This window comes from Lissotriton vulgaris, chromosome 1_1 (genome assembly GCF_964263255.1).
Source record: "Lissotriton vulgaris chromosome 1_1, aLisVul1.2, whole genome shotgun sequence".
In the NCBI taxonomy this organism is placed as follows: Eukaryota; Metazoa; Chordata; class Amphibia; order Caudata; family Salamandridae; genus Lissotriton; species Lissotriton vulgaris.
The window spans coordinates 421,024,245-421,039,369 of record NC_141685.1 but is presented as its reverse complement, the minus strand read 5'-3'; the positions used below and the strand labels follow the sequence as shown (position 1 = coordinate 421,039,369).

General features: G+C 40.8%; 1 protein-coding gene across 15 annotated transcripts in view; it reads left to right on the top strand.

Annotated features, from left to right (window-relative positions):
• Positions 1-15,125, top strand: part of DAB1 (DAB adaptor protein 1) — a 1,411,149-nt gene that overhangs the window by 1,119,275 nt on the left and 276,749 nt on the right. The window lies entirely within an intron of this gene.

The following is a 15,125-nucleotide window of genomic DNA, read 5'->3' as shown; positions in this document are numbered from 1 at the left end:
AGGGGGTAAGTGAAAATAGTACCTTGGTCAACAAGGAAGGGGTTTCAAAAAATTGTTGTATTCAAATCATATCTGACGACATCTCAATTAGTGACTTGGAGTCGGAAACTTTACCCCCCCAAAAGATCTTGTAATCGTCAAATAATAGCTAGCCCAGAGACCATCACGAGTACTACCTAGGTTATCCCCACAGAGCCTAGACTTCCCAAAACTTCTTTGAATAAACAGCAGGAAAAAAAAAAACTCGACTGAGCACAGATCTCACTCCCTGCCTAAAGAATAGCTGTCAAGTATCCTCCAGTGAGATTGGGAAGGTGACAAGCTTAACAGCAGCTGAGTTAACCAAAGTCGTAAAACAGTCCATCACTACACTAACAGATAGGCTGGACAAGATTGAGGACAGTCTGGAGAAGGTTTTTGACAATCTGAATTCTGGTGGTCTAATGGGTAATACTCAGAAGTCTGAATTAATAGCTATTACTCATCAAGTTACAAACGTAAAGTATATAGTGCTAAATCCCAAAGTGGGGAGTGTGACAAATGGGTCCAGGATGCATGCAAGTACACAGAACAGCCTACCAGAGAGGGGAGATTTATCTATTAATACTGGAATAGGAGGGAACGTAAGACATATGGGTGGAAGACAAATGGGTGAGAGACAAGTGTGTGAGACATCAATCAGAGTCCCCCCAACTCCTTTTTCCTGGAAGGAAAACAAAATGAGTACACACAATTTAAATCTACCTCCTGCTGCAACACCATACGTGATAATTTTGGTTAATGTCCCACCTCCTCGCTGATGGTAAAATGAATCCTGGGTTGCGTTGCGGAACAAAGCCATACAATGGTTGGGGAATAGAGTAGGATTGGCCTAAGCTATGTTTAAAGAATTTAAGGTGGTCAGGAGAATTCGGTGGGTTGGCAACAGTGGCAAAACCTTCCAAGGAGACTGTGCTGTTCTCACTTTTGGAAACCCCTCTCTAGTAGGGGAAATGAAATCCTAAGTAGAGTTTGGGATAAAAATATTACCCACACCGATATTAATGTTTTACTGCTGGGTTTCGATTACAAGCCCAAGCAAAGTACCAGACAAAATGAAAGTCACCCACTTATTCAGGGTACTGACCCTTAGAGGTCAAGAACCAATATGCGCCCCTTCAGACATTGGACAAGATTGATTGACTATTCAAACAATCAACACAGAGTAAGACAGAAGGAGTATTAATAGCACAGTTTATAAGTGATCCAAATTTGACCATCCAGGTCATTATACCGACCATTGAATAGAGGACATCCCACTGTAGTGGTCATCAGGCTTTTGACTTAGGAAGTACAACCTGTGGTATACAGGTACAGAGTTGAGTGTGTAAGCCTAGTAGAGATGTACAGGCTAGGACTAAGCCCATGTGTCAGACGGAATGTGTTACAGGTTCAGTCCCACCCAAGAGCGTCTCCTTGAGAGTACTCTTTTGGAATGTGGCAGGCCTGCGCAATAAACTGAATAACTCTGTTTGGGTGGATTTCATTGAGAAGTTTAACATCTTGTGTGTACAAGAAACCTGGACTGTAGAAGACATGCATATAAATGGCTTTAAGATGTACCACACCCCAGCAGTTCATTCTATCCATGGAAAATCCAAGGGAGGAATTTGTACTTATGCCTCAAATCTGGTCAGGGTATTTAAGATGGAAATGCTAAAGTTGGAAGTGTTTTATGAAATTGTTTTGATCCATATTGATTGTAAGTGTATTCTGGCTTTGATTAACTTTTACAGAAATGCATCAAAACAGCAATGCTGGGTTATTTTGAAGATGCTTAATCAGGATATGCTTAAGATAAAGGAAGCTAAGGGCAGAGATGTGATTATAATATGGGGTGGGGATTTTAATATTGGTTTATGTCCCTTAGGCATGGATGGTAACTGCGGGATAACAGTAGAAGATAAGGACCCTATGTTTCACTTTTTGCACTTCGACCGGGGGGACTTACTAAATGAAATATCATTCTCGCACAACCTTGGTTTTGCTAACTGTCTATGCTCCCCTATGGTGGATTTTGAGAGTACTTTATTGGTAGGGGATTGGAATCGAGAATAGATTTCATATTTGCCCAAACTGTTTTGTTACCTATATCTCAGATTACAAAACTCACACAAATGTAATAAGTGACCACTTACCATTAAGCATTTGCATCTCATTTCCCAATGTACTAGAGTGACAACAAAATCAGTGGATACCGATGGTCTAGAATATATCACCGGTAATGCTAAACGAATATACCTTATGATGGTCTAGCTGTAATCCAGAGGAACTAAATAAACAAATTGTTACCAAGGCCTATAATCCAATCCTAACATGTTTAGAGGAAAGTTCCCCACACGAACATACACTAGCAGCCTTCTCTCAAATAACATTAGTTATTCAAAATCTGCTTAGGGTGAAAAGTAAAGAGAGACACACCCGAATGTCAGGGATGGTTTGAAACCCACTGTACTAAAGCTTACACAAAGTTAAAAAAGGCCCTACATAGAGCAAATAGGAACAAGGAAGAAATAAGAGAGATTAAAACTGCATATAATGAGGCACGGAGACCAAGAAGGAAGGAGTTAAAAGAAAATGCATGGGCTAGCTTTTATGAAGCATCTCTGAGTAAAGATAGTGCCTCTTTCTGGCGGGCAGTTAATTCAACGTTTTTTAGTAAGTCTAAAAACCCAACGATAGAGGCTGCAATAGACGAGAAGAAATGGTTTGATTTTTTCTCCAATGTTTACAATTTACATGAAGACCTCCCCTGAATCAGATGGAGGGATGTCCGTATGTTTTCTCATCTGTTGATCTTCAAATCACACATCAGGAAGTCGTTGTGGCTATAAGCGCAAGCAAGAGCGGTAAGGCCCCCGGTCCAGATGGGGTGCCTATTGACCTGGTTAAATCTAACCTTCCACTTGGGTCTCCACTAATAACACGGGTCTTTCAGGCCTGTTGCGGGAAGGGTTTCTATCAAAACATGGATGGAGTCAGTTATTGTACCCATTTTTAAGAAGGGGGATTGGGATAATCTGGCATGCTACCGCCCAATATCTCTTTTAGATTCCTTAATGAAGGTAGCAGGAAGAATTTTTTTAAATCAATTGCAAACATGGGCTGAGGAAAACAACATTTTTGCAATGTACAATATGGTTTAAGGGAGGGCCGGGAACTACAGAGCAGGTTTTAATGGGAAAATTCACCCAGGCGAAGGCATTTTGACTGTGTTATACACATCAAATTATGGGACATTTTAACAGAAATGAGGATGGAACCATTACTGGTTCAGTTTCTGCGACAACTATATAGCAGGGGAATGTACTGCGTTGTTCAAAGTAGAGAGGGGAGTTAGACAGGGCTGCGTCCTGGCTCCATTTCTGTTCTCTTTATACACAAACAACTTGGAACAGAAATTGGTGGAAAAAGGCGAGGGACCCACCATATATAAACAAATGCCCGATCGTCTCCCTTCTCTACGCGGACGACGCAGTACTGATCGCCCGCACTTTATAATTAATTACCAGATTTGTTTACTCTCAACACCAGCAAGGAGCATCTTAGCTGCACTTAGTAAGTGAAGGACAAAACTCCTTCCTTCTAAGGTTAGCATCCTCTCTCTGGATGTCCACATGGAACATATATAAGTTTAATAGAAAATAGCAGGACTTTTCCTTGTAGCTTAGGAGAACAACATCAACCATGAACACATTCATCTAGTGTGTAAATTTCCCAGTCAACAGCAAGAACTACTACATTCACAGGACCGCCCCGAACGTCGGACTACACTTTCCTCACTAAATAGGACATATTATAGTCCGGGGCCGCTGCACTAACGCATGCTTCTCATGTACATTAGCGGCCACTTTACTGAATGAGGGTCCATTGTTCAAGATTAGTGAATCACCAACTGTTAGGTTGGGGATTTTAACGGGCTGAGTCCGGGCAAAAACTACGTACCAGTTCTTGACAGGCCATTTTGAAGAAGGGATACATTCAGTCATGTTCTACTACCCATTCAACCCCAATTAAGAGACCCATACGAACCACTAAACTCAGACTATATTTCTGACCTCCAACATCACGTCTAGAGTCAATACCTCAACATTTCTATGCCATAACTACTGTTGTAATTACAGAGAGTAAACCTTGAGAAAGTTTCATTCATGTAACCAAACACGTGTCGGCTGTCATCGGTTCTTCGCCAACCACCTTGACAGGAACGGCCCTACGATTGGGGCCTCTAGTTTGGCCGCTACTATTCATCTGGCTCATAGTGTTCGATTGCTCTGTCATATATGCACATAATATGATCTTGTCTTTTGAATTGCAAAAACATAGGAAAGTTATGTTTTAAAATGTGTGCCAACTATTATGCTAAAAGATTAAATGGCAATATTAAATTGACAAATACTTGATAGTTTATTGTTCTCTTCTCTCCTCATTTGACAGACTTAGAATGTTCTCTACTTAATATTTGCTGTTGTAGGACTCTCAGTATTGGCCATTCAGTGCAATCTAAATTGGACACTGTTGAATTTACAAGTTAGAGTGCCGAGGAACAACTATTTTTTATAAAGCAAGAACATAGATGTCAACATCCTCCTGAAAAAACCATCAGCCAACTCTAGCAAACTCAGCAACTAGTGATCCATCTGACTGTTACCTTTCCCTACACAGAAACCGCCTCTAACGACAACTGGACCATCCTCAACTGTGGAGAGAGCGCCAGGCCTCATCCTGCTCGATCTTTCTGCAGACTTCGACACCATCTCTCCCCACACTCTCATCTCAAGGCTACACCACACCAGAATACAAGGACTATCTCTAAATTTGAGAGTCAAGCTCCCACCATACACCTCGAAACCCAAGAAACTCTTCTGTGGAGTCCCACAAGAATCATCTTTTAGCCCAACATGCTTCAACATCTAAATGACACCCCTCGCAGGCCTAATTAGAGCCCGGGGAATAAATCTAATTTTTCTACACCAGCGGCAATAAACTCATCCTATCTTTGACAGACAAGGCTAACACCACTAGAAACAACTTCTCAAACTACATGACCTGTGTGACTGACTGGATAAAAAAGAACTAGCTAAAGCTCAACACAGACAAAATCGAAGTTCTGATCTAGAACCAACTACAATCCCATCAGATTGTGCAAGAAAACTAGGAATCATCCTGGGTAATAAACTCACCATGGCATACCAGGTAAACACTGTCACACCTCTTGCTTCCTCATCTTTCAAATGATACGCAGGATCTTCAAGTGGCTACCTCAAAACACCAGACGCACCTTGACCCAAGCTTTCATCACAAGCATGATAGATCATGGCACAGACAATGCAAATTTACAGAAGCAGAGCCAGAGATTGCTCTTTCCTCTACCTCGCCACCAATACCTGAAATAGAACACTTTATAGTGTTGGGAGATCTTAATTTGAATGTGGACAAAAAAGATAATAGTTAGGTTAGACACTCATAAAGCAGGCCATGTGCTTGTTCAAATATTCTCCAACATTAGTCTACATCTTAACAAATCTCTACAATTAGTCTGGACAGACCATTATTTAATCAAGTTTTTTCTGGCCTGTCTTAACTAAACTACAAACAAGCATTAATAAAACTTTATCTGGAACATGGGCATTTCATAAAATTCTACCTTTGGAATTTATGTGCTCCGTGGAAGAGAGTATGCCCTCTCTCTTACGCGAAGTGGAGGAAGATGCCTGCACTTTAGACAGTTGGACCAGAAACACCTCCAATGAGCTAGCCCGATCTCCTCACACACTCCTTGTAGAAACAAAACTTCCAATCCTGGTTTAAAGAGAATCTCAGGACTATGGAGAAACACTGTAAATCCTCAGAAAGGCAGTGGCAAAAACTACATGAATGATCATGGTATCATGAAATTAAATTGAAATTTGTGACGCACACCCTGAGGGTGTATAGGCATAGGCATGGCGGATCTGAAAAAGAAGCTGGCCGGAGGTGGACAGGCTGGTTGGTGAACTCAAGCTAATTATTAAACAGCCATGTTTTTAGAAGTTTGCGAAAAGCAAGAATATTGCTTTCTTTTTTTAAGTGTCTGAGGTAAAGAATTCCACAAGCTGACTGTGCCTGCCACAGAACTTCTCTCACCCCCAGGAAGCAGTGCTTGCCCTTGGGATCACAAGATTGAAGGATGTGTCCGAACGAAGCTGCCTTTCGGGACATACCACCTGAATCTGTGTGTCAGATAATCGGAACAAGCTCACGTAGAGGTTTAAAGGCAACACAATGGGACTTAAATTCAATTTGCCTTTTAACTGGCAACCAATTCAGTAGTGGAAATGCATGGGCCAGTGATCAATGTTTCAGGATGGCGAGCAGCAGGTGTGCCACTACATTTTGGGGAACCTGCATTTTGTTTAAGAATCTTGTATGGATATTGAGAAAGAGATCATTGCAATAGTCAATCTTTTAGAAGACAAGTGCAGAAACCATAGCTTTTTGAAGCTCCAAAGTAATAAATGCTAGCACTTTCCTGAGAGTTTTAATCATAAAAAGGCAGGAAGAGGTGATAGCAATAATTTGCCATTCAAAAGAAAGTTTGATATCGAAATGAACTCCTACATTTTTTACCTTTGTGACTGGATTGGAAAGTTCTCCCAGTTCCTGCGGCCACTAGCTTGGTGTCCAGCAGAAGTTAACATGTCCAAAAAGAAGCACCTCAGTTTTTCTCTATTCAACTTCAGACAGTTTTTGGACATCTATTTCCAAACTTCCCGCATACAGCTATGAAATGTAGAAATAGTGACCTTTGAGTCAACCGTAATGGAGGGCACGATTTGTGTGTTGTTGGAGTATGACACCATCGTAAATCCGAATAACTTAATCAGCGGCCTTCAATACGGTCCCTCACTCTATACTCTTAGCTCGCCTCCAAGCCATTCATATAGGTGGAGTGGTTCTAGTTTGGATAGCTTCCGTCATGAAGGATAGGTTTCCGCCATACTCGCCTGGAGCTTTCACATTGACAGGAGAAGTGCTACAGGAGTGGGCCTTGAGTACAACTTAATTTAATGTATACCAGACTCCTCTAACACAATTGGCAGAGGCCCCGGGGGCCAAGATGATAACTTATGACAAACAGTTGTTTACCTGTGGGAGGGGAGAGCAGAGTGAGGGAGAGTCAATTAAAACCTGTCTTTCACTGGATGCTCTTACATCAATTAAAAAGCAATGCAGAAAAGCAGAGTTCTTATTCTTTAGCCGTAATCCTCCAGACTGGTAGATGCTATGGCCCTAGGATGCCCCACCTACTGGACCTCAGAGTGGAGTACTAAAAAATCTGCGCATCAAAATTAGTTATGCTTTGTCTTTCCATCCTCAGATCATGACAGTGGTCAGAATATGCTTTGGGCTCTTGCAGACCTTGAACAGATGCTTACACTATTTTTACCTGTCTGCATGAAAGATAGTAATTCAGTCACTGATAACATCAAGACTGGACTATGGAAATGCCCTATACTTAGGACTATCTGGTTAACAAGCTTGAAGGGGTCCAAAATATGCCATCCCTTATTCAACTTAACCTGCCCCCATGAACACATGTCTTCACACATGGATGCACTACACTGGCGCCGATAAAGATGAGAATTATCTTTTAAATGCTAGAGCTAGTCCACAGAGCACTGAACCATTCTGGGTCAGGTTATCTTAGGGCTAGATTTAGCTTCTTTGCCCCCTTCAGAAATCTACGGTCAGCCCATGGCCACCTAGCAAGGATCCCTAAGGTCCATCGCATGAGAGTGGGCAGAAGGACTTGTTTTTATCTTGGATCGATGGCCTGGAATAAACTCCCTTTGGAGCTACATTAGGTTGCATTCTGTGACCTGTTTAAGAAAAGACTGAAGACATGGTTATTTCATCAAGCGTAGTTGATGTGGTTGCTTTTCACGGTCAACTGAAAGCGCAGCGCCAGGATAATCCTGGGAGTAGCCGTGTGCTTTAGAAGTCTAATTTCATTCATACATTTATTCAGTGGCCTCCCCCAACACACCAGCAGCTCGTTCTCACTACTCGACTTCTTCAATAAGCTGAGGACCTGGTTCATCAGATTTATGACCATTTTAGTGTTCACAAACATCAGAGGTTGCTTCTGTGAGCTGTTTAAACTGTGGACTGTGCACTGTGTGGGACTGTGCACTTCGTTTTTTGGCCAGTAGAGGGAGTAAAGTTTTATTCAAACAGTATTGTTAGATTTCAAGTTAGTGAGGCCTTTACCTGCAGAAGTTCAAAGTGTGGATTAAGCATGTCTGTCTCCTAGGAGATTCTGAACAGGAACAGCAGCTTCCAACTCCCTGGCCAGCAAACCTTGTCTGAGGTTGCTGAGTCCTTATATGGTCTGATATTGTTTGGTACATGTGTACACTGATTGGTGGTTGTGTCTGATGTTTCTATTGGATTAGGGTTAGTGTCCTCATTGGTTGGGTATTTGAGTGTTCTGATTGGTTTCTGGGTCTGTGATTCAATCAATGTTGGGTTGGGACTAGGGCTAGGGTTAAGATTTCTATCGGAAGTAGAGACTAGGGTTTCCTGTGTTATTGGTTGTTGGGACTAGGGTAGGACTAGGGCTAGGGTTAGACTTTTAATTGGAAGTAGAGATTAGGGCTTCTGGTGTGATTGGTTGCTGGACTGGTTGTGGGACTAAGAGTAGGGTTAGGCTTTCTATTGGAAGTAGGGACATGGGCTTCCTGTGCCATTGGGTGCTTGGACTTGGGTGGGACTACTGGTAGGGCTAGAGCCTCTATTGTACGTAGTGATTAGGGTTTTTGAACTGAATCGGTGCTTGGACTAGGGCTAAGATTGGCTGTAAGGTCCTGGTCTGCTATTGGTTCTAGATTTTTAGGGCTAGTGTTGTGATTGGATAGTGTTAGGGCTAGGGTTCCCATTGGCTGACAGGAGTCACCTGATTACTAGGGCTATAAAAGGCCAGGCTTAGGGCGTCTCAGCCCGGGCGGAGATGCTAAGGCCGGAGAGGACAAGGGCAGTTGCCCGTTTGAGCCTGTTAAGGGCAGAGAAGACTAGGGCAGTTGCATGTTTGAGCCTGTTCGAGACTGACCAGGGCCAGGGCCAGAAACGCTGCCCAATATACATACCTCCATTATGCATCTATATACTTTCAATATACTTATGGAACTATATATTTCTTCTAATTTAACATTTCCAATGCACTTCCCGTTTTCTCAGCCTATACTTCGCTCAATATATCCTCTACATATACTCTCTCATTTAACCCCATACCACTACTATGATCCCCAAAATAAGCCTTTCTAGACTCTCTCCTACTCTACCCCTCCTTGCATCATCTTACACCTCTTTTACTATACCGATCCCCCAAAACAAACCTTTCTAAATTCCTCCCTCTTTTCTACTCCTCCTCAACCCTTCTCAATCAAAATAACTGACTAACATATCCACCACTAAAATTACTTTCATGTTTCACCATACTAATTCAACACTAATCCTGATGGGTTCCAGAGTAGCGTGCTACTTGCGCTTCAAAACCCCATCTGGGGAAGCAAGCGCAATATAAATACAAACCTCTTTCCCTTCACTATCCCGCCACCTACCCTTCCCTACCCAAATAACTGAATAACATATCCACTACTTCAATAACCTCATATTTTACTATACTAATTTTCAACACTAATCCTTTATGAGTTCCGGACTGGCGTGCTACTCGCCAGAAAAGCGCTTCAACATCCATCAGGGGTAACAAGTGCTATATGAATGCAAACCTTTCTTCCCCTATTATCCCTCCGCTATCCTTCTCACTCCAAATAACTGACTAATATCCACCACTGAAATTACTTTCATATTTCACCATATTAATTCACCACTAATCCTTTATGGGCTTCCTGAATAGCATGTTTCAACACCCCATCAGGGGTAACAAGCGCTATATGAATACAAACCTTTTTTCCTCCTCTAATTCTTCTGCTATAATTCCAAATCCAAATAACTGACTAACCTATCCACCACTTAAAATGTACTTGCATGTTTCACTAAACTAATTCAACACTAATCCTCTATGGGTCTTGGAGTAGCGTGCTACCTGCCGAAAAAGCGATTCGACGCCTCATCAGGGGTAGTAAGCGCTATAGAAAGGCAATTACAATACAATACAATATTTTACGAGTCTGTAACCTATTACTGACTCACAAACTAGGGTTTGCGATTCGTTATTAGAAAGGAGAGCTTCAAGGGCATCCCTCCGTAATAGCGAGTCACTGAGGCATGTTTGATTGTTTTGCAACTGGAATGCAGTCACACAACATTCATATTTTACTGACTCCTTGAAAAAGGTGGTAACCCATTTGCAACAGGAAGGGGTCCCCTTTGTGAATGTGGGCGCACACAATTTTTAGGAGCAGGCAGTGGTCCCACAAACCATTGCCTACTCTTAAAAAATGAAAAGGAAACTTTTATTTTTTTATTTTTAAACACACCCCATTTTCCTTTATGGAAAACGGGCTGCATTTCAGAAAACAAAAATGCTTTATTTTAAGAGCAATCTCAGACATGATGGTCTGCATTACAGGCCATTCCCAATGGGTCGCAAATTGTGGTTTATGTCATTTATTTTAATGTGGTAGGTCATTTGTGACCCCATTGAAAATCGCGACAGGTGTCTGAGACACATTAGTGCATTGCCTTTTGCGACTTGCTAATTGAATCACCAATGCAATAATCATTCAAAATAGTAAATTGCTGCAAAAAAAGAAATGTATCTCATAAAATGTATAAAATCAATGAAGGTGCAAACCATGTGCAAAAATTAAGAAACTGGCATAAAACGCATTTGAAAGACCAAAGTACAATGCCACAGTGCCATGTTGTGGTTCATGATGACTTTGAAAGCAAAATATAGCAAAACAATGTGATGGGAGGGCCATAAATCACTTAAGACTTAAGACTACAAGAAGAGGTTAGGAATGCTAAATAGAAATTATAATACTTTAAGCATGTCATCACGCAGGGGCCACGATATTGCAATCTGTGCTCCATAATCAGGATCACTTGACTTACACGTGAATAACACATTGCTGTTGTATGACAAACCATAGCAAACGGTTTAATGTAAATTGCGAAGTTCTATACAAATGTTCCTGTACAATACAGAACAACCATATATGTATTCAGTATATTAAAAAATAAAATGCTTTTACGTTTTTGGCCCATCCTTAATCGCTACTACTGCTGCACTGCAGGGTAAATTTTGGACGGCAAAGGATTGCTACATAATAGATGTTCTAAGCATAAGAATGCTTAGCATATCCAGAATACTTTCAAAGACTTCGTTTATGGCAATATGCAAAAAATATGCACACATAGTGTTTATTTTCATATAGCAAAGTTTATTGAAGTTCAGGAGGACTTTCGTGTACATAAACAATCCATGGCAGTTTGCTTTTTCCATGTGTGCTGCGCAAGGCAGCATACATGGAAAAAGCTAGATCGAGGAGAAATAATTAATTTCTCCTTGTTTCGACAAGTTAAGACCAGCTTTTCCCTGGTCTTAATTTTGGCACTGCCTTCTATGCACACTGCCCTTGTACATAGGATAGGGGCAGTGTCATAATCAATAGGTGTTGCAGTAGAACGCCCACCGCAACACCCACTGCCCACCCCTTTCACGCTAAGCATAGCGTGAAAGGGGGCCTTATTTACAAGGCAGCGTTAAGCCACGTTAAGTGACTTAACGTTGCCTTGTAAATAAGGCTAAGCCCCTATCGCCACCACAACATCGGAAAAAGGACGTTTTGGTGGCAATAGGGGCTTCTACATATGACCCCATGTTCTGTAGTATTTATTTTCCTGCCCAATATGCTTGTGGCACACAACTGACTCAGCGGCACAGGCAATAGTAACTCCAATAGTGGGCGTTCTTGTCCAGCCGATGTGTGATTGTCTTTGTTATAGAGAAGGGACATCATAGCCTTAGCCTTCAGTTTAGCCCTCTGGGTCCTTTGCTGGGTATGTTTGAGGCGGCTGTGTGTATGACCTTGTCTACAATTCACTTTCTTGTTCTGGAGTTCATAGATATTCACAGTGTCAATATTTTCTGCATTGGAGCAGCTGAGTAGCCACCATCACCTGTTTAGAAATGAATGATTTTATGTTTTCATGAGGTTGTAATTAGAAAGAACTGTTAGTGAATAATACCAAATACTACTTTTGTCACTTTTGATGAACCAATGAGTAATAAATGTGGCTACGTGGCAATTTGTTGCATGGTTAATGTATTTAAATGTACTGGCAAGGCAGAGTTTGTAATTTTTCGTGTGCATAATACTATTGTTTGCTCCAGTTGCGATTAAAGTAATTGTTGATTTTCTGCCAGTTCGCAAAGGATGAGTCAATAACTATATTAAAGAGTGAAGATAGTCCCTATTGTACAACATGCATTTTATAGAACATTTGTAAAAAAATGCATCGTTTTGCAAAAATATATCAATTAAATATATATTTAAGGAAACAATGGTTTGTGTGGATTTTTACAAGTAACATGTCTGTTGTTTCTATATGGGAGTTGACTTACCTGTTAATGGGCCTGTCTTTTGAGCTGTCGGTGGCAATTGCCAAACACCTTTACCTGGCACGAGAGCATGTTGTTCCATCTCTTCTGTAGGTACGAGAATAGTTGTATTACATTTCTACCCACTCACAGATGCATCAGACAGTTTTGCAGGTAACTTGTTCCTAGTAAAAAAACATCATATGACTTTTTCTGCTTTGGTTGTTTTCCACATAATTTACACAGTCTTGGATAGAACGCTATACATTCTTTACATAGAATAGGGGACTTTTCTCGGTATCTTGCTAAAGAGCTGATCTTCTTTAGTTGATAACTCCTTTTATTAGTATATTCATCTCCTTGTAAGAAAACTTCCATTATATCCTGAACAAATCTACGTGGGTGTCACCAACTAAACAGGAATGCCATGCTGAGAAAAAATATATAGGTTTCCCAAGTACCATAACAAGCAAAGATGGTAAGCCTAGTTGAAAAAAATCAGTCAAAACGCAGAAAAATATTTGCCACAGGAGTATGCAACATCCCCAGCACTGAAATAATTGCATCACTATTTTATGTACACTTAAAAAGAACAAAAAAGTCTGCTATCGTATATTCATGACATTTTTTTCTTTGAGTTCACTTAAAAAGTCATTGGGGTTTTGATGTAAAAGAAGCATTTAATGAAAATCGTTAAGCATTTGGTGAAGGAGTCTGCAGGGATTCAATGGGTTTAAGTTGTCTCAGAGTAGCCGATAACTCCACACAAAGAAACAGGCATTAAAGGGAACTGACACCACCTGGAAAATAATCACACGTGTGTTTAAACAGTGAGCAGATTACACAATTTAGAAGCAGTTTTTCAGATAACAGCCCCTGCTGACTTTTGCATTAAATGACTTGGCATTATCTTTTTATAAGATTAAAAACCTTTAGAGCTCATTCACCAGCGTCCTCTAATTTGCAAACCTGAGATTCACAGAGTAGTTAACAGTTCTAATTGTTTTAAAACCATACACAGATCTACCAGGTTCCCCAGCTCCATGCGTGAATAGCTCAAGCAGTCCAGGTATTTATCGTTGAATCCTGGGACATGTAGTTCGGTTTAAACACAATAGAACCATGACTACAAGAGTAATAACGCAAAAAAATGCATTGCCTGGATGAAACTGGAACTGGAAAACTTGAGAGCTCAAATGCAGAGATATGCAAAGGAACTCCGGTAACTCTGTCTCCAAACATTTCAGAATTCTTGGTGAGCATTGCTGTACAAAACATGGGTCTGTATTAATGTAGTGCCCAAATCTGAAGTGTGTAATTAGGCCACCGAGCATTTGTATGCCAGACAACAATTGTGCTCAAACTGCGGTCGCTGTGACTATCAATATATTTTGCACAACAAAAACCTATTTAAAGTAGCTGAAGTCTCCCAGTTTTATTCTGCACTGCAGTTTGAAAACCGATCACCTTTAAAATTGTTAAGGTAACACCTCAAAAAATGAATCATTATACAATCTGCGTTTTCAGCATCAAATTACCAAATTGAGTGTTTTTTTTATAAAAAAGACAACATGAGGCACTTATGATTTTTGCACTTTCATTGTCCCCATTTATCACTCAGTATAGTCATCATCACCTAGTTGCTAGCTGTAAATAAGAGTGCTAGAACCTAGCGAGTGGGGTTATCTGTTAATTTATAATACACACGTGTGAAACCAAGCTCAAAATATCATTTGTGTGCACATTTACTGCTTGCACCTTCTTGGATTTGAGATCTGGGATCTTGTGGGAGAAGTTTGGTGCTAATAGGAGCAGGAAATACATCACTTTAGAATACAATTAATGTAAAGATTGAAGTGGTGTTGGGACTTTTCATACATTAGTTTCTTGACATAAACAAAGAGTGCACTCATCCCTTTGTAAACAGCTACACTTCGACCACTGATACCTTAATATCAGCTTGAGAAACAGATATCAAGACTTTCCAGTACCTGGCAGAGGAACTGCGGAACGCCCTGTTCCTACCCCTACGTTAATTTTCTATGTTCGGAACATGGCGTCAGCACTGGACACCTAACTTCCTAACCTGGTTCATTGCGAAATTTGCACTGCCTCTGCTTACTAAAGCATTAAATTGAATCTGTTCCTGTTGCAGAATAACACTTTGAAGCAACAGGATTTTTCCTGTGCTTGAAAAATTTGCCAGTGGCCTGTGAAGTTGTGGGATGGTAAGAACAGGATAGTGTGGGTATAGGGTGCCCTCGACTCTTTGTGCAAAAGGTCTGTGCGATATTCAACATTATTGTAACTATAGTGAATCGTCACCATCACAGAAGTGGTGATCATCACATTGTCGCCCCCCAACCTTCAAGGCTGTGTGTCTAACTCATTTCTCTTGAGTGAACAATTTTGAAGCACCACTTTCTCTTGCTGAAAACATACAATAAATACACTATTCTATCATTCCCTCATTTTCTTTTCATTTCTTTTTATGAATGCAATTTTAGATATATAGCTGCAGTCTTTTTTTAATCTT